Raw genomic sequence first — 26,831 nt, forward strand, 5'->3', positions numbered from 1 at the left:
ATGTAATGTTATACTTCTTTCATTATCTCTGACATATAGGAGCCCAACCGTATTACCCCCAGTGCTTGCCTGCTTATCTTTTTTCAACCCCATTCCACAAACACTCCATAACTCTTTTGATGAAGGCTCTCAGTCAGTTTGCTTTTTCTTCTTATCAAGATGTGCCCAATCATATAAACCATACGGGGCAATAAATGTTTCCTTTATCATCACTACCACCCTATCAGATTATCATAATAATTACATCATTCATATAGTAAAAAAACCTTGCATTTTCAAATAGTCCATTATAATTTAGTGCACCATCTTTCCAATAATTACCCCTTCTTTCAGCTCTAAATACTTTGGATGCCTCACTGTCAAACATACCCTTGGCACCATCTCTCCTTTGGTCTATTGGTCTCACCCGTTTCGATTTAGCTTCATTTATACATAGGCATAACAGGTACAGTAAGTCTCTGTATATCTCAGGACTTCTTGGCCATCTTTTTTCTGTCCTTCATCCCGTTTATAAACAAGCAGGCATCAACTAACATATGGAAATTTGATCTCCACTCACACAGTTCATTGTAAACACCATCACCATTTTAGATGGCAGACCTGAATTAAAAAATAATGGGAGTGCAGGTACTTTGCCTAGTCTTCCAGTCTGGACCAAATCCCTCAATATATTCCCATTATTCATTGGAGATTGTGTATATTATCTAAATAATCTCTTAAAGCCATATCACACTCCCACTTCTTTCTCAGTCCACAGTTTTTAAAACTTTTATTTTGAACATTGCCCCACTTCAATTTCCCCCGTTCATATTAAAGGGATTCTCTACTGACAGGTGTTAACCCTATATGGCCTATCAACATTTCCACATCATATATTTTCTCTAGGTTAACACATCGTTTATTTTGCATGTATAGTTCATTAAGCTAATGACCAGAGTCTCATACCATCATAGATTTTGCACTTGTGTCTTACCACACTTATCGTAGTAGTTACCTAGCCGATTTTGCTATTCTGAGCTCTGACAAATGCAACACTGCACAGTAATGCAGACTTAACAATACTGATACCATTAATGATGACACACTGTTTTAGCACACTGGTGACATCATGTATACTGTAACTTTTCCTTTCTCCCCACCTTTGCAGACACAGCCGTTGAACATCACTCCCTTGTCTGTTTATAGTTTTTCTTAGAGCACTAACATGTTAGTCCCTTCTTCTGGCTTATGAGTTCATATCTCATCTATTGGCTGTGTCTGTTCCATTACCTCCTACAGACAAACACACACACACACACACACACACACACACACACACACACACACACACACACACACACACACAAACACACACACACACACACACACACATGCAAATACATACATGCAAAAACACACACACAAAACACATAAATACACAAATACATACATGCAAACACACATACACACACACACACACACACACACACACACACACACACACACACACACACACACACACACAAATAGATACATGCAAGCACATACACATACACAAACACTCCGATTGGAGCACCCAAGATGGAGTATATAATATGTATATTAAAGTAATTATGAAAGCATATATAATATATCTTGTTTCTTCAGCAATTCAGTTGTTTTTCACTCTTTCTAGACACCACTTCTTGACTGTTCTTGACAATCATTCTCTCTCTTTTTAACTACATACTTTTCTGATGAGAATATGTAAGCCAATGGACTCGTCCTTGAGCCCCATATCTAGTAATTGTTGCTTCTCTCCACTTTAGGATATGTCATGTTTCTCTGAATACATTTCAAGGACTTTCTGGTCAGCAGCTATATACCAGTCTCTAGATGATGAAAGATCCAGATCTTTCCTTTCTTTGCTTAATTGTTTTAGCTTAATATACTATAACATATCCAATTTTGTCTATAGTCAGCACTGCTGGTTAAGACAAGATGGGTCATAATCCATCTGTTCTGTTGCCTCCCCATATTTCTACATAACGTCAGTGGCACAGCAGGTAGCACACTTAGCTTTGGTACAGAAGACTATGTGTTTTATTCTCATACCAGCTAAATGGAATGCTAGCACTGCAGTGTAGGATAATGGGGCACTGCACTTCTGAGTGTGTTGTCCTTTGAATGAGGTGTTAAACTGCAGTCTCATCTAACTGAGTTGGCTTTTGCTCAAGTGGATGCAAAATATCCCATGGCACTATGGCCTAATGTCCTAGACAAATTTCCCCTAATGGTATAAATGCCACTTTATGTCTGCTCTGAAAAAAGGACACTACCTTAGTGAGACTATAAATAAGTACATAGTTTCTTCTCTCTCTCTGTGTTCAACTGCAGAAGGCAATCTTACAGTTTTGCCTTTCAAATGTCTCTTAAGTGGGTCACCATTTGTTTCTTTAAGCAAGATAAGAATGGCAGACATCCTTCCTGTTTAATATATGACTAGGTGCAATTAGTACATTGGGACTTTATACTGCTCTGTACTCACAGCTGGTGTAGTTCCTGACTCCCTTCATATTTTCCATCATTATGAATGAAATAATGTCATATTATAGACTTGGTACTGGAGGATAAATGAAATAATGTCACAATATGGTCCTGTTGCTTTAGTATAAATGAGGTAGTGCCTTGTTACTTTACTATATGAGATAATGTCACACTGTGACTTTGTTGCTTTAGTATAAATTAAATAATGTCACACTGTGGCCTTGTTACTTTAGTATGAATGAGGTAATATCACTCTGTGACTCTACCATTTTATTTGATGCTACTGATAAGTCTACATTCCTCTCCCTAGCTGCTTCGCTATCCTAAGCGCAACCAGTCTTGCAGCTCAGCCTCATTGAAGTGAAAAATGGTTGTAGGCTCTGATGCCCATTCTAATATAACAGAAAATATCACATTTCATTGCTCTCTAGCTCTTCTTACTGTTATTTCTCTCAGTCCACATTTGTAGGTGGTATGCAAATTGACGTCATAGTATGTATGGCTATTGCCTTTATTAAAAAATTACCCAGAGTTCCCAGCAAAAGCAGCTGCAGGAAATGGAAATCATTCATTCTAATATTTCATTAAGGAGCATTTTAGCCTCTTCCCTACACTGTCTGGTGACAACATTGCTATCCAGGTTCAAGTTCTTTCTATAGCATCTGGATAGTGCCCTGCATCTGTTTCTACAGATCTGCCTTTGATCTCTGTGCAATGCTTTCAAAGACATGCTTTGAGTAATGCATGCTAATATCATTAGTTGATTATCAAACTTGCTGCCCTTATTCAGCCTGATTTTGGAAAATAAGTGGTTGCCGTGCTTCTCCAAAAGCTAAAACATTCATTTTTCCTTTGCAAAGTTTCAATGAATGTTTCTGTTATTAACGTCAAGTATGCTTTTCATTTATACACTCTTTTGTAGTTTCTATCTACTTGGAAAAACCTGAAGAAAAACTTGTGATTAAAATAGGGATACTTTATAAATACAGAAGTACTGGCTATGTCTACTGATAAAACAGTTTTCATTATATTGTGGTTTGCAGTCTGTCTGTGCCCGTGTCTAACTACTGATACTTTAATTTTTTATCCGTAGGCTTATCTTCCCATTGCTTTCTGTTGGACATTTCCTGTGAGTGTTTGGGAAAAACTCCTGTGGTGGGAATACCTCACTCCTTAGAGACTTGCCACTCATCTTGAAATATTGGGTGTTCCCTGCACTTGGAACTGCAACCAGCACCTGTCAGAACAGCAGTAGCATGACTATTTTGTTTCCTTAAACAACCACCTTGGGTACAATGCAGCAGCAGGGACAGAGAGTAAACAGTGATCTTTCTAATTCTTCTATGACATCACCTGAGTTTATAATTATGCTTAATGTGCTGTGTCTCAGAGATCATTTCTATTGTTATCTACTTTTATGTCATTACAGTTAACTATAGCCCTGCATGATATCTTCTATAAGTGCATTTCAGTTGTTTTAGACATCTGAATCTCTATAACTGTGATAGTGATGGGTTTTGTAACCTAGTCAAGTGCTAGCTGTTGAAAGCAGCAATTATTAAATGTTAGTAAAATTCAAAAAAATGCACAAACCACCAAGGAAATCATCGTACAAGCAGTATGCAGACAATGAGAGCCAGTGAGCCCTGAAATATTCCAACGTGTGCTTTAAATCAAGCCAGCACGTCCAGTTCAGTACAATTCAGTACAAGGATGCTTTCTTTATTCAGACAAACAAGAAGGTATAAGCACTTTCCTTCCAAAAATAAAAGCAGGAACTTCATCAGATACAAGGAAATTAAGGAAGTAAATTGTTTTAAATAGGAAATCTTACATGATATCACTTCCTGGATTAGTGAAAACCACTCCCAAGTCTGAAACAGCCTTCTGGAACAGAAGTCTGAAACATTACAAATAAATGTTTCAGGACAAAACAGTATAAATATCAAAATATAAAAATACATATAAAAACTGATTGTGCAAATGTCAACACCCTAAACTATGTATTATAAACACAAGAATAAATATGTAAATATGTGTATATATAAAAATGCTTTTAAGATGCTTTTGAAAAAATATGTATGTATTTAAAAACATATAAGTAAAATATGCATACAGTTAAAAATCCATTAGGAACAAATGAATAAATTTCATGTACATATACATATAACAGGTATGAAGGTATTAAATGACAGGTATTAAAAAGTTCATTAGGGATAAAAGGGACTATGCCAACCATGTGGCTTACCCACCCCCACCCCTCTCACAAGAATGGCATCTAACCAATGAAGTTGCAACTAACATGGACATTGAAATTGATTCAATGAATGAACATTTTAGAGGAAGAAAACATTCCACAATTAAGACAGTCAGAACGCCTCATGAATCAATGGGGGGGGGTACGAACTTTCAGAACAATCATTTTCAAGCACCTCCACAGAGAGGCAATGGCCGAGTGAACAGAGGAAACAACTATTGTCCATGGAGGGAGGGGAGACAATAGACACTGATATTTCATCGCAGTCTATACCTGACATTGTTCGAGGGGAAAGTTCCCCAACTTTACATGTTGACCTCAACAGTACTGGAGACTTTAAAGTTTATAATTATACTGACATTTCCTTGAATGCAACTACTTGTGACCTCTTGGCAAAAGGTTTTATGTTTGTTCCTAGTCAATACTTAAAAACACTGTGAATACACTGGTTGATAAAACTTTATGTGAGGAAATTGAATTTACAGGTTTTGTTTCAAGGAATAGAATAGGTATGTCAACCACTCAAGGTATCCAGTTCTTACAATCACCCCACCCATCCTATTTTAGCATCATTTGAGAGAGTTTGAGAACTCAATATCAGAAATCTGGGTAACAGGTTTAGAAACAATAGTTTCAGTAGTAATTTAACTAAAGAAGAGAGAGATGAGCTTAATTGTTTAAAACAACTATATGGCATCAGAATAATGAAACCAGATAAAGGGGTGGGGTTGTCAAATGAGAACTGATGACTATATCAACAAAATGAAATCTATCTTGGAGACAGATACTTACTGTGAAAGTTCCTTAAATGAGTTAAATGGCACATACAATAGAATAAGAGGTACATCCAGGACTTATTTATTGATGGCCTCATTTCAATTTATGAACTACACTATCTGACAATGGAATTTCCAATTACACCCACAATTTTTGGTTTGCCAAAACTCCATAAAAACATTCAACAACCACCCATGTGTCCCATTGTTGATATTTTTATATTTTGATATTTATACTGTTTTGTGCTGAAACATTTATGTGTAGTGTTTCAGACTTCTGTTTCAGAAGACTGTTTCAGACTTCGGAGTGGTTTTCACTAATCCAGGAAGTGATGTGATATAAGATTTCCTATTTAAAACAGTTTACTTGCTTAATTTCCTTGTATCTGATGAAGTTCCTGCTTTTATTTTTGGAATGAAAGCGCTTATATTTTCTTGTTTGTCTGAATAAAGAAAGCATCCTTGTACTGAATTGTACTGAACTGGATGTGCTGGCTTGATTTATAGCACCCATTTGAATTATTAAATGTTGTTCTATGTAACACTTTCTATGAACCAAGCTCTGCTGTAGTTGTATCTGAAGGAAATATTATTTTTAACGCTTCTTTAAAATCACATTTGGTCACTGTTGTGCATTAATATAATGTGTCTTTTTATTCTAATCACTTCCGGTGTTCACTGACACGATCTGTGAGTGGTTAAATATAGCCTGTAGAGTACATTTTATTAGTTTAGATATGTTGCTTTCTAAAGATGAAGTTTTACAACCTTTTGCATTTGTGATGTATGGTTTAGTAATATAGTCAAGTTTTATCTATTATGAAGAACCTTTCTTTATAAACATTGAATCTGTAGGACTGTTTATACTTCAGAAACTGGATTTTGCTTATCAAATGTAATGTAAGTAAAGTTTTGTTTGTTGGATCTAATAATGACTATAGGCAGGATGCAGAGTTTATAAGTCTATTATATAACTATACTAAATGACTTTTGCTAAACTCTTGACGCAAATGTGGCAGCTTAGCCTCCAGCATTTTCTGGAAGTATTTGCATCACTATTTATACAAAACAGTTTTAAGGTCCCCTGATTTCATGTTAGATATTTTACATTGACATTGTTTGCCACTCATTAAACTACACTTGATGTTTGACTGAATGTTTTATATAACACTGTCTCATATGCAGAGATGTATCCATATGTTTATTCTGCCAGGCAAACTGTTTTGGCATTGCATACTTTGGTTTTAGTATCTATTTAAATGGTTTTATTCCATTAGGCATAGCTTACCTAAGCCACTTTCCCACAGAATTATGGTGGCAACAGTTTGACACAGGAATGTCGAAACTAGAAATTCACACAAAAACACAGACATGTGAAATACTGGTGAATTATAATCTCAGAAAAAAGAGAATCCTGAAACTCTATACCACTCTAGACTTATAAGTGCTAAGGTGGGGCTTGAAGGGGAGGAAGCCCTGGAGTTTAGTATTATTGTTCATCGAAAATGCCTGCTTTGGTATTTATTCTCTGTTGGAATTTGCTTGACTCAATGTCCCAAAGTTCAGGTTTGTCATTAAAATATCCATTTCATTTGTGAAGAAAGACAATGCTTTCACACTGCTTAATTTGTTATGTGAGTCTTTTGCAGAGGTGGGGTGGTGCTGCATTATGAACCTATCTCTCCGTCATGCAGTATTTATTTGCTGATGAAGATTTAGATCCCTTGCTCTAGTATTTGAAAGATTATTTGATTTGTGGAAGTATAACAAGTGAAAGACCACAATGTCCCTAATGGCAGATAAGTCAAGGCAAAGATCTCTCCTAAGGAATCTAAAAGATACTAAATAAAGGGGTAGTACTTACATGCTTTTTTGGAATTTTCTAGTAGCTTAGTGTTCTGAAGCCAGTAGTCTTCTTACTTATGAACCTCTGGTGTCATTCTATTTATTTTATATGTGTGGGAAACATCCTAAAGTAGGAGATTGTATTAATAATTGGCCTAATCACTGCTGAATATGAGGTGATAATGACACATTTAGATCAGGATGACATTCCTTTGGCAATTAGTTGCACTAAGTAGAATGACTTTCTGACTACTGTCTTTACATGATGATCAAAGGATTTGTCAACCCATGTTCCAGGGTTTTAAACAACATTCTCATTTTTGAGTGGTGTGATTTCTATGTTATATGCCATGGGGAAAGGCCGGCTACTAAATGTGACATTATGCATTTTTATCATTTAATTTGATCCCATTTTTCATACATCGGGTATTTGTGAGTGCAGATTCTTCCTGAAGAGCTTGGGTGTCAGAGGTGGACTTGACAATGACCTTCCATTTTTAGTCATCTATAAACATGACTAATTTGAGATCTTAGTTCATAGTCTTAATATTAGCAAGGTAAATGCAGAACAAAAGAGGTACCATCACAAGGCCCTTCAGGACATCAATGGTCACTGTCATATTCTCTGATGAGACACTCACTCCCCCCACTGTGTGGGACCTGTATTTTAGCCAATTTGCTATACATCTTAACACACAGAAATCTAATTCTAATACAGTAAGTTTATTGACTCCTATATAAAAGAAGAAAGCAGTGGAACAAAACTCTTCAAAAATGACCTTTATTGCACCAATAGACCAAGTTAAGCACTTTCATCCCCAGTATACATCACAGAACTTCTTCAGAACTAAAAACACACACAAAGTAAAACACTTGAAACAGTCTAATCAATTATTAGCTAACCAATAAAATCTTCAAAAATTAATTAAAAAAAATAACCTTTAAAATGCGGGAGTTTCAAATAACAAGAAATACAAGCAAAATCATTAAGACCAGGATAAACAAAGGCATTTAAACACAATTGCCATCTAAACTCACATAACTCAAAATGTTCAGATAAAATATTCCCCTGTGGGTCAGGTGTTATCTGTTGTATTACCAAAAAGTTAAAATTATTCCCACTGTTTTCACTTATATGTTTGCTCAAGGCATTTGTAAGCTTTCCTTTTTTAATATCAGTAAGATGCTCATACATCCTATCACGCAAACGTCAAGAAGATTTTCCTATATAGAACTCTGGGAAGGCCAAACACTTGGCTAGATAAACTACATTTTTAGACTGGCAGTTGTAATTCCCATTTATCTTAAATCTAAAATCAAAAAGGTGAAAATTTACACCTGTAGTAAGTATATCTGGACATAATGAACACATTCCACATTTAAAATTTCCAAATGGTCGATTAATACAACCTTTTTACCAGATTCCAACATATTTTTAATGGACCTATCTTTTCTAAAAACTATATTGGGTTTTTCACCCAATAAACTTTTAACACTATAGTCCATAGTAAAAAAAGTCCAATTTTTGAAAATAATATTCATTAGAGTGCTACTATCCTTGTTGTACACAGCAATGAAAGAATGTCCACCAACTTTCTTTTGTTTGTTCAAATCAAGGGACTCACCCACTTCATGCCCACTAGGTATAGCTCCAGAACTTGGAGTATAACCTAATATTGGTCTAAATATTCCTTTCTCTCTTTTGGTTATGACCTCTTTCTTTATACTGTTAAGAAACTATTCTGGATACCCTCTTTTTGTAAACATACCCAATATATATTCAATTTCTCTTAGAAAATCTGCCTCATCAGATGTCATACCAGTACCAGCCCAGTGCCCGTACCAGCTGACTTTTGACAACAGATCTTTTTTGATACTGTGGATGCCAGCTGATATAATCCAAATAAGAATTTGAAAAAGTGGGTTTGTGATATATTTTTGATTTAATACTGTAGTCATTCAAATCCACAAAGAGGTCAACATCCAGAAACGTGATCTTGGACTGATTGAAGCTATGTGTAAACCTTAAAAAAGTAGTTGTTTGATTAATATATGCCATGACTTGCATTAATTGTACCTCAGATCCAGTCCAAATCCAAAATAAATCATCCAAATACCTTGCATAAACAGCAATGTATTGATAAAATTGACTGTGTACCACTAACTCAATCTCCCAGTGAGACATCACAAAATTAGCATAATTGGGAGCACATGGAGCTCCCATAGTGACTCCTACATCTTGCCTGAAATATTGACCTTCAAAATAGATAAAATTATTATTAAGCACCATTTCCATCAATGCCACTACCAAGTTTATACTATCTTGCTTAAGCAATTTAGAGAAATATAACTGTTCCTGTAACCAATTAAGGCCAATGTTGAGGAATGACAGTGAATAAATTCTGGACATCAGTAGTCACAAAATACATATTTTTGGTGAGAGTGACATTATTTAGAAGACTCAAAAATTCCCCAGAATCCTTACAAATGAATTGCAGCCCTTTTAGGCCTTTTTTAAGATAATCATCAACCAGTTGGGCTATGAAATAGGTTTTACTTCTATTACCAGCCACAATGGGTCTGAAAGGTGGATTGATAATGTCCTTATGCATCTTATGTATACTGAGGATACTTGAAATCCTGGGATGATTATTAATGACAAAATTATATTCGTCAATGTTCATTTGGCCTTGATATGACATGTCACTTAACTCCAAAGCAATCCTACCAAAAGCAATGTTGATCTCATTGAGAGACACCTCACTATATGTACCATCCATTAGTAAGGTGTTCATATGGTTCACATAATCCAAAAACTCCATTCTTATCATAACATTGCCATTATCGGGTTCATTAACCCGCATATTTCTGCCTTTGACTATTGAAGTCAAAAGACAGGACTGTTCTGATTTTAAATTTTCATAACCATCAATGCACTGATTTTTACACATGTCCCTAAAATCAATTTCACAAGCCATCTCAAAAGTCTGCACCAAATTGTGTATATGTGGATTAAATAAACTAGGCTTCTTTAAACTTTTTGATTCACCAGGCTTGGATATATTATTAGATTTGAACCAAAGACTTAAATTAAGTTTCCTACTGAAACATTTTAAATCTAACAGCAAGTCAGCCACATTACATCTCAGTGCAGGTACGAAACTGAACCCCTTTGCAAGTACATCGGCATCTACAATACTTAAAGTTTTAGTTGAATAATTATAAACTTTGAAGTCATTAGTAGTATTAGTAACAATAACAGGACCTGAAGGACTTTCAAGCTCTTCCATTTCAAGTTTAATAGAATTATTCAAACTGTTCAACAACACTGAATTATCAACAGAAGTAAAATGCATTTAACAATCATTAGAACAAGAACATAAGTACACTGCAGTGGTGGTGCTGCAGTAGTGTTGTCGCCTCACAGTTAGACGTTACCCATTCGATTCTCAGTTAGAGCATCTTCTGTGTGACAACATGCGTGAACGGGCATTCCTTCATTGAAGGTTGTGCGTTAGGCCTGGCAAGCCAGCACGTAAAACTCTACTGTCAATCATTAATGGACCGGAGTTCCGCTGTGGCGACCCCTAATCGGGAAAAGCCGAAAGACCCAAACAAAGAACAAGAACATAAGTCATTAAAAAGTTCATTATGTCCTGAAATAATGCTACTTTGAGGATTGATTTGCCGTTAAGTGACATGTTATATCAAGGCCAAATGAACACTGACGAATATAATTTTGTCATTAATAATCATCCCAGGGTTGCAAGTATCTTTAGTATACCTCAGATACATAAGGACATTATCAATCCACCTTTCAGACCCATTGTGGCTGGTAATAGAAGTAAAACCTATTTCATAGCCCAACTGGTTGATGATTATCTTAAAAAAGGCCTAAAAGGGCTGCAATTCATTTGTAAGGATTCCTTGGAATTTTTGAGTCTTCTAAATAATGTCACTCTCACCAAAAATATGTATTTTGTGACTACTGATGTCCAGACTTTATTCACTGTCATTCCTCGACATTGGCCTTAATTGGTTAGAGCATTAGTTGTATTTCTCTAAATTGCTTAAGCAAGATAAACTTGGTAGTGGCATTGATGGAAATGGTGCTTAATAATAATTTTATCTATTTTGAAGGTCAATATTTCAGGCAAGATGTAGGAGTCACTATGGGAGCTCCATGTGCTCCCAATTATGCTAATTTTGTGATGTCTAACCTGGAGATTGAGTTTGTGGTACAAAGTCAATTTTATCAATACATTGCTGTTTATACAAGGTATTTTGGATGATTTATTTTTGATTTGGACTGCATCTGAGGTACAATTAATGCAATTTATAGCATATATTAATCAAGCAACTATTTTATAAGGTTTACACATAACTTCAATCAGTCGAAGATCACTTTTCTGGATGTTGACCTCTTTGTGTATTTGAATGACTGCAATATTAAATCAAAAATATATCGCAAACCCACTTTTTCAAATTCTTATTTGGATTATACCAGCTGGCATCCACAGTATCAAAAAAGATCTGTCATCAAAAGCCAGCTGGTATGGGTGGCACATATGACATCTGATGAGGCAGATGTTCTAAGAGAAATTTAATTTATATTGGGTATGTTTACAAAAAGGGGGTATCCAGAATGGTTTCTTAATAGTATAAAGAAAGAGGTCATAGCCAAAAGAGAGAAAGGAGTATTTAGACCAATATTAGGTTATACTCCAAGTTCTGGAGCTATACCTAATGGGCAGAAGTGGGTGTGTCCCTTGATTTGAACAAACAAAAGAAAGTTGGTGGACATTCTTTCATTATTGTATACAACAAGGATAGTAGCACTCTAATGAATATTATTTTCAAAAATTGGACATTTTTTACTATGGACTATACTTGTTAAAAGTTTATTGTGTGAAAAACCCAATATAGTTTTTAGAAAAGATAGGTCCATTAAAAATATGTTGGAATCTGGTAAAAAGTTTGTATTATGCAATAACTGACCATTTGAAAATTTTAATGTGGAATGTGTTCATTATGTCCACATATACTTACTACAGGTGTAAATTTTCACCTTTTTGATTTTAAATTTAAGATAATTGGGCGTTACAACTGCCAGTCTAAATATGTAGTTTATCTCACTAAGTGTTTGGCCTGCCCAGCATTCTATATAGGAAAAACTTCTTGACATTTGCATGCTAGGATGTATGAGCATCTTACTGATATTAAAAAAGGAAAGCTTACAAATGCCTTGAGCAAACATATAAGTGAAAACAGTGGGAATAATTTTAACTTTTTGGTAATACAACCGATAACACCTGACCCGCAGGGGAATATTTTATCTGAACATCTTTGAGTTATGTGAGTTAAGATTGCAATTGTGTTCAAATGCCTTTGTTTATCCTGGTCTTAATGAAGTTACTAGTATTTGTTGTTATTTGAAACTCCAGCATTTTAAAGGTTATTTTTTTAAATGAAGGTCTGAAGATTTTATTGGTTAGCTAATAATTGATTAGACTATTTCAAGTGTTTTAATTTGTGTGTGTTTTTAGTTCTGAAGAAGTCCTGTGATATATACTGGGGGATGAAAGTGCTTAACTTGGTCTATTGGTGCAATACAGGTAATTTTTGAAGAGTTTTGTTCCACTTTGTTCTTCTTTTATATTGGTTTTGGTTACTTCAGTCGTGAAGTTTATTAACTCCACTAGGATAGGGAGGTCAAGATATGTTGTGTGGACAGCATGACTACTGTCAACATTCTTTATTATCCTTTCGAAGAAGTTTACCAGATTCATCAGGCAAGATCTTCCTTTGACAAAGATAAACTGCAATGATTCTAGACTAATGAGACATTTAATATCATAATTTATCAGGTCAGTTATAACATGCTGCATGGTTTTGCTAATAAGAATCGTCAGGCTGATGGGGCTATAATTCCTGGGTTAGTGATTGAGCTACCTTTGTGGAGTGGCGTCACTACATTTGTGCAACAAATCTCAGGGAGAAAACCACTGTCTAAACTTATGTTAAATAGTTTAAAGACTGGCTTTGCCAGGGTTTGTTTAGTACTGTTTACTAAACAGCCAGGTTTGTAATCAGGTCCCATGAGGATGAATGTTTGGTCTTAAAGAACAACTTCAGTACATGTTGTTTAGTGATGAGGATTGTCAGAGTGATTCAGGGACAAGCAGGATAGTTGTCTGTAGGAGAAAAAAAGTCTCTCTGAATCGGGTTGCTAGGACACTAGTGGTATCTATTGGATCATAGTAGGTGGTAGTATGAATGCGTTCAAAGCAATGTTGGTTGTTATTTCATAGTGTTCCAATGCAGCTAAAGTATGATTTGTAATTTTCCTTAGCTTCAAATACTAAACTAAATTCATGGGCTGATTTAGTAGACATAATACTAGTTTTCAGGATTTTAATACATTTTTCTGGAGTTTTCCTTTATATGAGGCTCTTTTGATCTGTTGTATACTTTACAGAGATTTTTTTTTTCTTTAATTCATAGGTTCACTGGTTCATACTAGGCTAATGACTACCAGGGTCTTTACAAGCCTAGCTGTGCAACCCAACCAGTTTTGTCCCAGAGTTCCTTGAACACATGTATGGCGGGGCATGATAGTAAAGAGGTAGCTAAGAGTTATGTGTGTGTGTGTGGGGGGGGGGGCGTTAGGGATTAATTTACTTACTGTGGACCTCTGTCCATCACAGACCAGGGGGCCAGGCTTGGGGTGAAATTCTAAATTTCCCATCCAACAACCAAGGTTTCTTTTGAACAGGGTCAGGGATGAGCAATGCTTCACATAGGTGGCGAGCTTATTCCATAGCACGAGGATCCTTTAAGACACAAATCAGTCCTTTCAGCAGGTTCTATTATGTTGCACAAAACATTTTTATCCTTAGAGCTAGTGTTTATAGCGTTGTTTGTTTTGCAGCTGTGCAAGAGATGCCCCAGAGATGGATCTGAGGAAGGCTTATATGCTAGATTTAGCTCACTTCTCAGTAACCTGTAGGAGACTGAGTACAGAGATAGGACCTTAAGGCAATCTGTGTAGGACAGAGTATTCATACCCTGGATTCTTCTGGTGAGGAACCTTTGAAGACATTCCAGCTTTTGCAAGTGCCTGGCTGTTTCATGCCTAACAGGTCATTTAACTCAATGATGGGTCTAATAAGGGCTGAATAGAGTGGTACTGTTACTTCCTTGGACCTGGATGCTATATTCTTGCTTATGAGTGGGTGACATAGAATGCTTTTCTTATTATCTTGGCTACATGTTTGTCGAACAGCAGAATACTGTTTACATTTGATCCCAGACCCTAATGATTGGGTCAGCTTTTAGAGTTAGTTTATCAATGAAATAATTAGCTTGGTTTGAAGCCTTTCTAGATGGCACTATAATGCACTTATTTGAATTGCGTTTTAATCTGAGGCTTTTGCACCAGTCATTTATTTGTGTTAGACCCTGTTGTACAATGTTGGAGTCATGGAGAGACTCTATGATAGCTCCCAATTTACAGTCATCTGCAAACTAGATGAGCCAGAGGCCTTTGATGTTAGCCTTGACTTCCATGAAGTAGTTGCCAAACAGTACCAGGCCCAACACAATGCCCTGGGGTACTTTACTGCTGACTGGTCTCTTGGTGGAAATTGTCTTGCAGATCCTGACTTCGTGGGTCCTGTTTGTGAGCCAGCTGACAATCCAGCCATTCAGGTGGAGATTTATGCCTAGTTCTGATAGCTTGTGAGCAATATCTGAGTGGGTATTCAGTTGAACATCTTGGCCACATCAAGACAGGCAGTATGCACAGTTTTACCCTCATCCATAGCCATGGTGATTTTTGAAGAAGTGTACCAGGTTAATTAGGCATGACCTTCCCTTAACAAAGCCAAACTGGGATGGTTCCAGTGTCTATAGGTTGCCAATGTCCCTGTTGATCATTTCCATGATAATGCCATCCATAACTTTGCATATTAGACTTGTCAGAGTGATGTTCTACCCTAATGAAGAGGAATGACAGCTGCAGCCCTCCATTCACGTAGCATTTAACCTGTTTTGAGGATATAGCTGAAGACTGCTTCAAGTGGTCATGCTAGGTCATGTTTTAGGCTATTTATGAGATAACCAGGGATATTGTCAGGGCCAAATGAAGCAGTGTTTTTGGCCTTAGTGAGTACCACCAGGACCCACTTCCTGTTGATTGATGGCAGATACGCTAGAAGTGATTTCACAGGCGGAAATTGGGGGAGTGGGGGGTGAAGTTAGAGTGAAATTTATCAGCCAGTAACTACATCACCCTGGTCAGTAAAATTTGTGCCATTTATAACCAGTTCTACACATTGCTAAGTAACATATTTAATATTCCTGACATAGTTGAAAAAGGCATCGTGATTGTCTTTAGCCTAATTGAAAAATACATTGTGATTGTCTTTAGCTTGGGAGGCTATTCTGTACTTATAATTAGCCAGGGTATTTGTGCTGATGAAGTTCAGGAAACACTGCACCTCTGAGTTAGAGGCAGCATGAATTTCCCAGACTATAGGGGGGTAGTTAAAGTCTGTCATGAATAACGTATTTGGTTGGATGGTGAGCACCTCTAGTAGGTCTAGATAAGAGTTGTAAGCTTCATGGGTCATAGAGGTTGACCTGTAGCTGGCCAGTACACACTAAGGAACCCTGTCTATGGAGGCGTGGACATAGATGAACTTCATGGCATCATCCTTTTAACCAACCTAGAGCTGTAGTTGCTGCTAACATAGATTAAGACAGCTCTGCCTTTAACCTGTCTGTGCTGCTGTTGGTCTATATGTGTGGAAGGCACTGTCGCTTTCCAGTGCCGTGTGCTTTCTGTGGCTTTAAACCAAGTCTCAGTAACAGCACAGATGTCTACAATCTCCAGAGTGATGAGAGCTTGTAGGGTGTGGAGTTTATTTTGATTGCCTTCTACAATTCTGCAGTAACACCTTAAGATTGCTTTTGAGTTTTTTTTTTCTTTTTTTTGCTATGCTGGCAGTTTTGTCATTTTGGCACTGTTTAAAAAAGGCTGCAAATGGATGGACAAAGTTTTCACCCACCAATATCTGAAAGCCCAGGCAGGACAGGTGCTGGCCATACTTGGCAAAGCAAAGTAGTCTGTTGACTATGTTCTCACATGCTGATAGATATTGTCCTTTCTCCAGGCTAATCTACATCTTCCCTCCACAGCCCCTCACCCCTCCTCACACCCAGGCTAATCAACCTCTTCCCCTCCTGACCGTCCTCTCACCCTCCTGTCATCCACTCTGCTTCCCTTATATCTCCTCCTCTTAATACACTAACTACCCTTCCTGAGATAATCTACTAAATAATTCTGTTTAATCACTGGAAACAGGGTACAACACTGTACATCAGAGGACTAGTAATCTGACTAACTCAAACTTAGTCATGCTCCTCAGACACACTCTACTCAAAGTATATGTACCTTATGAAATGCATTTGCAAATCATGTCCAAACGTAATCTGTAAATACTCTACTACCACTACTATGTATCCCTAAGTGCCTGCTTAATAGTCAACTACTAGTGTAATTCTGATATTGCTATAACCTAGTGTGTAACTGTGCATCATGATTACAACTGTGTATGTAATCTTAGCAACAATATATATTATTAAAAGACAAGAAGGTAGCAAACCTAGTAGGTAATCCAAAAATAAAATAAATCAGGTGCTCCAAGGGACCAGAACTTGAATCCACAAAGCTTTTATTGTCATACAGCTTAAAGAATTTAAAAAATAAAACTGCTGTTGTAAAAAATCAAACAGGTTTAGCACTTTCGTCTTACAAGTAAAAGACATCGCCTGGGATTCATGAAGCTCGGCGCAAGGCCGGCGTTAGGCTTGCACTGACCGTGCAGCATGTAGATGGCACAGTAGTGGCAAATGCATATTAATGAAGGCACGCTGCTGCCACAGCCACGTGCATAGGAAACGAGCACGAGTGCATAGGGCTTGTCGAAGTGCCGCACGGAGGCGTGGAAATGTCAGCTGTCTACGTGCAACCTAAAATGCTCGCTTATAACAATTTGCCTGCAATAGTAATCACACCTTTCAGTGTCTGTGGATACTGAAATGTATGCAAAGCATGCAAGACAGTTCTTGCGAACACAAAATTAAGAAGCAAACACAAATGCACAGTAGGGAATATCGAGTCTCCATCCTTCGAACAAATGACATTGAAAACCATGTGCCCGTATTCTAACACAGTGTAGATGGTTATACCAAGTGGAAGTGAAACACATCATGTTAGCGCGCCGCCAATAGCTATGTCTAGCCCAATGGTCAGGGTTACCAGCTGTCCCACATTGTGAGGGATAGTAAACAGCTGGGCAGATGTGTCCATACCAAAACCATGATAAATGTAAATATCTAGTGACCGTATGACAGAATTATATCCCACAACGCATGTAATAGTCATATACAATAGGTATGTCCGTATGTAACATACCACATGTGACAAGAAATAGAATAAGCAAGAAAACGAAACAGAAGGAGCATATAAACTGCTACAACAGTAAGCTAACATGTAGGCAGAAAGGAAAAGTGTTATCCGTAGTGATGACCGTGGGTATGTGTTGTCCTGTAAAATCAGATATGTGTCCGGAATATATCCCATCCTGGACATATGAAAAGGTGGCACCCTACCAATGGTCAGAGCATTCAGCCAAAATCCGCCCATATGCGGTCCAAGCCGTACTTGTCAGGATGTGTCACAGATGAATGGGTATTACCCGGGTGTACCAACCATGTCATGAAAGTTAAGTATGGGCGTGTACCTATGTGCGTGCTGTACAGCATGTGGAAGGTGAAACATGCCAGGGTAGTCTACACAACCATACAGGTACCTGACATATGTAGTGTATGCAATGTGTTCCCTTGACCGTGTCATGGGCCATCAACCAAAGAAGTGATGGATGGAGTGTCAGGAATATGTGTGTGTGTGGGGGATGGGTAATAGTATAACCCACAAAGGCGAGACTGTGTTGGATGCAGAATAGGTGAACTGGAGGTGTATGAGGGAGCAGCGGGTGAATCAGAAAGAAACAAAAAGAACAAGTATACACATCTACAATACAACCTGACAGGCCATACTGTAGAACACAATCACACAAACATATGAATATTAAAATGTGTGATACAAATGTACAGAAACGTCACCAGCACATACCCATAGAATGGTCTGGATGGAACCGGCCCATTCAAATGCAACACACCTGGATGCATAATTGAATACCCATCATCTCCTCCACAGCAATCAACCTGACCCCATACCTGAGCATCCACCAAATCCAGCCATACTCGGCCTACTAGCTTGGTGCAGCCATATCTACACATAGTGACCACTACTCATATGTAGTAGGCAGTGTCACCTTAGGCTGTTTCAGGATTGCAAACTATGTATGCCTTGCATGTAAAACCCCAACACATTTTCGTAAAGCCAAAGAATGGACGGTATCGGTCTTGTTCAATTTTCGGATATCCCTCATGGGATAAGTAACCTGTGTAAACATCAGACTGGGTATCAGGACACAATGTCCAGTCCTGTAGACATCCGGACACAAGTTGAATGTGCAGTAGTGTTGCACGAGACTGTCCAGCTATAGACGGTCATGCAGAACCTATTACCCAGGATCAAACACCTACCCGTGACGCACGTTTCCCCTCATGAATAATCGAGAGAATATATTGTACACATTCGCATAGTGGCACTTGGAAATAGGGTGATTAAGGTGCTGACGTAAACAGGGTACCTCCTGACCAACTGTGTGAGGGACAGTCAGTGTTTGGGTAGGTGTGTCCTGACCAACAATGATGCAATGGCAAATGTCCTGTGATTGTAAGAAATAACTATGTAACATACTGCATGTAACAGTTGCCTAAAGCAGTCATGTCTGGATATAAAATACGTAATTCATGCAAGAAACAGACTAAGCAACTAAAGTGCTAAAGGAATAGGCTCTCAGCTAGGAAAATAATGAATGTTCTAAACCCTGCACTGACCGTGGGTATGTGTTGGCCTAAACAATCTGGTGTCTCCAGAATATATCCTATCCTGTAAATATGAAAATGTGGCAACCCTACCAATGGTCAGAGCATTCACACAATAACTGGCCAGCCTCTTAATCACTCACAAAGCCAGTGACCTTTGGAGGAAAGGTGTTGAATGAGAATGACTAATGGCAAGAATTAAGAGTAACAAACGCATTTAACTGCAGAAAATAAGTAGTAATACATATGTCTCCGAATCTGTCAACACGTTCCACGTTAATAGTACTAATATTTTAGAAGTGTCCGTGATTATCCCTGATTTGTCATTGCCTTGTCCCTGTCACTGTGGAAATTAATCCCTGAGTATCACAGAGGAACGTACACATATGTACACCAACCAACTGTCACATTTGTTGACAGGACTATTGCATACCTGTAGTGAATTCATAAGTGATGTCCAGAATAATATTCATCGTATACATGAATGAATGAAATAGTCAAATGTGAAGGGAAACACCAGTGGAAACCCCCCCCCCACCCTTTATCATGTAGTGGAACCACCACCACCCTATATTATGTAGTGCCAACCTAATAATGTGGTCAGAGGTGCCCAAACCCCTGTGTCTGTAAACACAGGTAGAATGTTAAAATCGGGACCAACTCTGTCCATGTGCTACGTCTGACATTTGAACAGGTACAGGACAGTGCTAGTCACCAGTCGGACAAGCCTAAACCCGGACCAGCACATGAACACCCTTACAATCAAACACACGTATGTGCCAGGACTATAAGCATTGCAGTTCTGAATATCCTTGGAGTGAGTAGACATGCAGCACGGGTCCAGTGCAGTAGGGAATAGGGAATGTCAGAAGTGTAGTACTGCAGTTTTCCCAGCAGGAGAATAGATGCCTGCTGTGTAAGTGAAGTGGTGAGGCGTATGTTAGGGTAGCTATGAACCATGGGTATACATATAAATGAGGCAGAACACCAATAGTGTAGTGGTTAGAGCATCCGCCTAATGTAAAGGCATTCCCGGTTCAAGTACGACTATAGCACATATTAATTTAGTGTGTAATGAATGCCTCTGTGCTGTAAAGCCAACATTTAAACATGTAAAGGTGAACGCGTGTTTCGTATGGGTCTGTTAACCGGATTCCATCAATCAAAGTGGTACTGTCATAAGGAATAAGGCACATGTAAGCACAAAGAAGTGGCAGTAAATATATGTAACTCACAATAAGGAGATGCAAGTGCGCCTGCGCAGGTGTAAGCAGCTTTTAGCATAGCAAATGTATGTTGTTTTGTACAGATGTAACTTATATATATATATATATATATATATATATATATATATATATATATATATATAATATCTATATAGATATATTTTTATATATATATATATATATATATATATATATATATATACATATATATCGATAGATAAATAGATAGATGTGTGTATAGATAAATATCCACAGACATAAAGAAATATGCAATTATATATATATATATATATATATATATATATATATATATATATATATATATATATATATATATATATATATATATATATATATATATATATATATATATATATATATATATATATATATATATATATATATATATATATAAATATATATATATATATATATATATATATCTATATATATATATATATATATATATATATATATATATATATATATATATATATATATATATATATATATATATATATATATATATGTATATATAAAACCCACGGTGGTGGTGCTGCGGAAGCGTTGTCACCTCACTGTAAGATGCTGTCCGGTTCGATTGTCAGCTAGAGCGTCTTCTGCGTGGAGACATGCGTGAATGGGCGTACCTTCGTTGAAGGTTATGCGCCAGGCCTGGCAAACCGGTACGTAAAAATCAACTTCCAATCATTAGCGGACCGGAGTTCTGCTGTGGCGACCCCTAACCGGGAAAAGCCGAAAGACACAAACAAATATATATATATATATATATATATACATATATATGGAATAAACACCGTAAGACGAAAGCATACATAAGGGTTGTGAAGGGAAGCTAGAGCAACTAAGGTATTATAAAGTTCTCGCAGCGTATATCAGATAAAGCTGCACAAGAGTGAGTAGAGCACCGCTATTCACACCAGAGGCAGGGTTATACCAGTGGCCATAATATCGTTGAAGTGCTACGTCAACATTATACACAGATGGAATGTAATTCATGTTGTGACCACCTACACTTGTAACCCGCAAATTGTCCGTAATCCATAACACCAGGAAAGGCACGTATGTGCAATTATAAATGGAGGGAGACCCTGTGAATACATGAGGTGGTACAAAATGTGTGTAGGGCCCCAACATTCTGGAGAGGACAATGTGTAAAGGTGTGTCATGGCTGCGATATCAGGTGGATAATGGCTGTTATGCGTGGAAACTCAACACGGGTGGGCTGGAGAAACTATGGCTATGCGATTATGGACACAGGCGTGCTAGTGGTGGTTGCGCCAGTTGCAATGGAGCCGCCCGTGGAGGTCAGCTAGTACGTAGGTGCGATTCCCAGCTAGGGCGCCGTCTGCGTGGAGACATGCGTGAATGGGCATACTGTCGTTGGAGGTTGTGTGTTAGGGCTGGCAGCCCGGCACGTAAAACCTATCTGCCAACCATTAGCGGACCGGAGTTCTGCTGTGGCGACCACAAACCTAGAAAAGCAGAAAGACACAACTACATGCAGACATCAATATGTTGACGTACAATCTCTGTAACACAAGCACTCCATTTATTAACATAAATAATATGAATCTGCACAGAAACAAACACAGTAGCAAGAATAATAGGCTGTGCATACGAGAAGTAGGTCAAATGACACTGTATCACATTGCACTTATCAGCGGTACTCCAGACATGAACAGCGTGCGACATCTGTCTGCTGTATAACGTCCTGTATACTGATTACAAGTTAACCAGAGTAAAGTGTCAGTGTCATAATGACTAAGGCAATAGTATGCTGTTGAAGCAGTGATAAAACCCAATACGCATGTGTAAGTGGGTATGTCCAGGAAATGTATTGGTTAACGGACACACAGATGTATATATATGTGTGTGTGTATATATATATATATATATATATATATATATATATATATATATATATACATATATATATATATATATATATATATATATATATATATATATACACATAAATATATACACACACACACACACACACACACAAATATATATATATATATATATATATATATATATATATATATATATATATATATATATATATATACATGTACATAACTAGGTTACTTTACAGCAATTATGGGTAACATATGTTCAGACCGGGCATATGTTACTGGGAGGTCCAATAAACAAACGTTTTACCTCCCATACTGCCCAGCTAGGCCGGTCAGACATACAGACAGGCAATAAAGATAAATACACTGCTGCTGTCCAAAACACTGGCAGGAAAGTACCAGTGGAGAGATCTGCAAGGTCTACACTTTAAACATGGATAACGGGGTCCCTTGCAGGACACCAAAACTTCACTCTACATGTGAACCCCTGGTTATCGATGCGAGCAGGATGTAGGTGTACATGGAACAGTAGGTTGTGCAAGTGTAATAACACATGGGTTGACAAAACGTATGACATGTGTCCCGAGACGGGGAGAGTGGGCAATGTGTAGGGGTGTGCTCATACCCCAGCTGCGCTCACAGTAAGTATTTGTCATGAGTGCTGTAGAGGGGTGCCAGGTAGGTGAATCATGGGTATGCAATAATGGGCTTAAGTGTGCAGGTGCTGGTTGGCAGAGATGTAGTAGGCCCACCCAGTGAAAGTCATTAATATTCCTATGTGGGCATAGCAGACGCCTATACCTCCCAAACCTGAAGAGCACATCTACTGGATAGTCTGTAAACCATCGGGGGAATACATAGGGACCATATCAGTGCCGTGTACCCGATTAGCATGGACGTCCATAGTTATGAATCAGAATGTAACAAAGTCCAACTAAACACTTCCAGAACTAGTGATATTAGGTGGACAGGTGGCAGAATACAGGTAATGACTGATGACAACATGTATGAGTCATAAACAGCATGTACCTCGACAAACGTGAATGAATACATATGCTCTGTGACTGTCAATGTGTCTGGTTAATAGAACCAATCATCTAAATGTGTCCCTCAGGGTGTTATGCAGTGTCCCTGATACAGTGTTTATTCTCCCCCATTGGTATGTGAAGTCTGCTAGTGATGGAAAGTGCATATTTTGCTGACCACCTTAGGTAGATGATAGCATAATAGATGTGGATTACCACCTGTTCGCCTTTGAGGGACACACCAGTCTAGGCAGTTGTGTCCTGCAAAATGAATGTTATGGCACATAGCCTGTGAGTTCGGGAAAGGAGGTCATATATTGTGTGTAGTGGTGTCATAAAATTATTTTGTTGTATCAGAAACAGCTACATGTTATAGGAAACAGTATTAGCAACTATAATGCTACAAGTATAACCTAAACATATGCAAACCAGTGAAGTAGTCAGTTTACTACTGGCTGTGGGTATGTGTTGCCTTGCCAAATGTGATAGCTCTACATATAGGTCCTATAGGGCTGCCACCATTCCGAATGGCCAAAGTGGGACCTGCTCTGTAGAAATGTCAGACGTACCAGGGCAGAACATACCTACAGCCATGCATAGTACAGATATATACATATAAGCACAAATCAAAGCTTAGTCTAGCAGCAGTCAAGTTGCTTATGCTACTTCACATAACATATCGACGTGTCATGTATACAAGACCTGTTACATGCAACTATTACAGACACGTAGAATATAAGACTGTCCTCTAATCAGGACAGTTGCAATGGCTAGAGTATTGTCACATGACACATATGCCTAATGAGAGACTGTCCCATGCAAAGTGGGAAAGGTGTTACTCCTACAGGCTCCCGTCGTCCAATCTAAAAGGTGGAAAACCTACAGTAGGTATGCGGTAGCATGACCCGGCAGAGAGCTGCGTTAACCAAATAACATTCACATGTCAGCATTGCAGAGTATCGGTTCCCATGTATCAGCCAGATGGGAGCAGATTGTATGAGGAACACGCATATAATATGATTATGTCACTAGACAGGCCGTCGAGTCCGTACAGTCGAACGCCTGCCATCGCCTAATGGATAGACATACCCGATACTGTAATCATGTAGTCCGATGTAATACGCATCACAAGGGATCGCACACACCCAACGTGAGTGACAAATGTAAGCACAAATGTCGGTGAGCGAGCGGGTGTAAGCGTGTTTGTCTACCAGTATGCCAGTAGTGCACTGTTAAAGAAATGTGGAGTCTAAACAGGTATAAGGAGCTGTAAACAGAGGTCAGCAGTGCTTAACACCGTGCAAACCCACGCACAACTGCTCCCACCTGCTGGAATGTGCCTTACCCACTCCGTATCCAAAGGCGTCATTCTGTCCGCAAACAAAGAACCGTCCTTTGCACGTGTTGGTAGCAATACTCTGCGCACATAGCTCATGTGAATTACCAATACACCATGACATATGTACAGACAATGGACCACACACATACCATACAGCACAGTCATCCAACAGTATAGCAATGTACTGACAGATATGTCCGGACCACTGGTATTTGCAGGCCTGGCCATCCTGTGTTTCAGTGTGTGAGCATGCCCAGTATGACTGTTACGCATGTTGTCGACTGACATTACCGTCATACCGTCATGTGTGTGAGCATGCCAAGTATGGTCAACTGGATCGCATGTGTCACATGTCCAGATAATCAGTACTGTGGTGCTGACCCCTGCGTTTTACACTGACAGATGGCATGCTGTGTCTGCAGGATAGGTAATGGTCATGTAGCATTAATAGTTGCTACATTTCTGCATAGCGTGGGGGGACATCCAACCACATCCACAGTCCTACACAGCACCGGGGGTGGCGCACATGACTCTCACATGTGTACGTTGGAAGTGGGGCACAGCTGACAGTTGTACACATTTGCCACTACTGTAGTGGTATGTCAGGTACTCCATGTCAGTGTGTGGACCTACCTAAATTGCTGGTTGGAGGCATACCAGTGTACGTCAGATCCTAGCTTTAATTACCAGCATAGTGGTGTTGGACGTCCTTGCTTTCACAACCTGCATCCAACTGCCTGGCCTGCTGTAGTCTGTGTGTGTCTATGGGGGTTGGGGTCATTCATTGGGCATATCCAGAGGCCTTTGTATATCATTTGTCTGTATTGGTCTACACCTGTCCAGCTGTATGGAATGTGTGTGGGCTGTATGGACACACATGATGTTCAGCTCATAACGTGCAGTGGGTTAGGACACCCTGTGTACTACTGGCTACTATTGTGACCCTGGTATTTGCTACAAATGTCATGGTGCCACTATGGACATGTACTGTCTGCTGCCTTAACATTCGGCCACCAAATTCTCTTGTATGCTCACATCCATACCATAGCAACGGGTAAATACACATTCTAATACAACTGCCAATTGTTAGGTCAATAGACGTACCTTGGGGGTGTTCCAGACTTGAGGACGGTGCTGGAGGGCTGCCTATGTCGGATGCACACAGTGCACTTCCTATACATGGCTGAGCACAGGTAGTGTCATGTTTGGCATCCATTGTACTGTGTGCGAGTCAGAGAGGGTGAAATCCCTGGGTACCTACTGTGTCAGTGCATATGCCTTGTGTAGCCTCTTTACCAAGGGCAGGTCATACTGTGCATGGCCTTTTCGCCAACTGGGCCCAGCTCAGGTAGTTCCTCCTCCAAGTCACACTGTGCCTATACAGGCCATGGCAGTGGTGGTGGGCCGTGTGGCCCTGCCCCATGCTGTTCCTGATGAAACTGTTACTGCAGGATCAGATTGTGTAGCATAGCAAATACCATAACAATTTGTGTGCATGTAGCTAGTGAATACTGCATGGCTCCACCGGATGTGCCCAGATATCAGAACCATGACCTGAGCATCCCAAACACATGCTCAATTATATGTCTTGCCTGTGCATCTGCCTCATTATGGTGTGATTGTTCAGGTGTTTGTGCATTGCTGATGGGTGTCATCAGCCACGACTCCAGTGGTTACCCAGCATCCCCCACTAGGAGACTGTAGGGGATGTCCATATTGGCAAAGGTGTGGTATAGCTGCGTCAGATGCCATATATCAGAATTGTCATAGCTTCCAGGACAGACAGCACACACATTCAGTTTAATGCCCTGGCCATCGCATATGACCTAGCTGTTGGAGCGTATGCCCCTGAAGTTGATGTAGGCCCTATCCCTCTCACAGGGTGGTGCTTTGATGTGTACGTGTGTGCAGGCTATAGCACCCAGTACCCCAGGGTAGTCAGCCATGCGGTGGA

This window comes from Protopterus annectens, chromosome 2.part0 (assembly GCF_019279795.1).
Source record: "Protopterus annectens isolate FY-2018-M chromosome 2.part0, PAN1.0, whole genome shotgun sequence".
NCBI classification, from domain to species: domain Eukaryota; kingdom Metazoa; phylum Chordata; order Ceratodontiformes; family Protopteridae; genus Protopterus; species Protopterus annectens.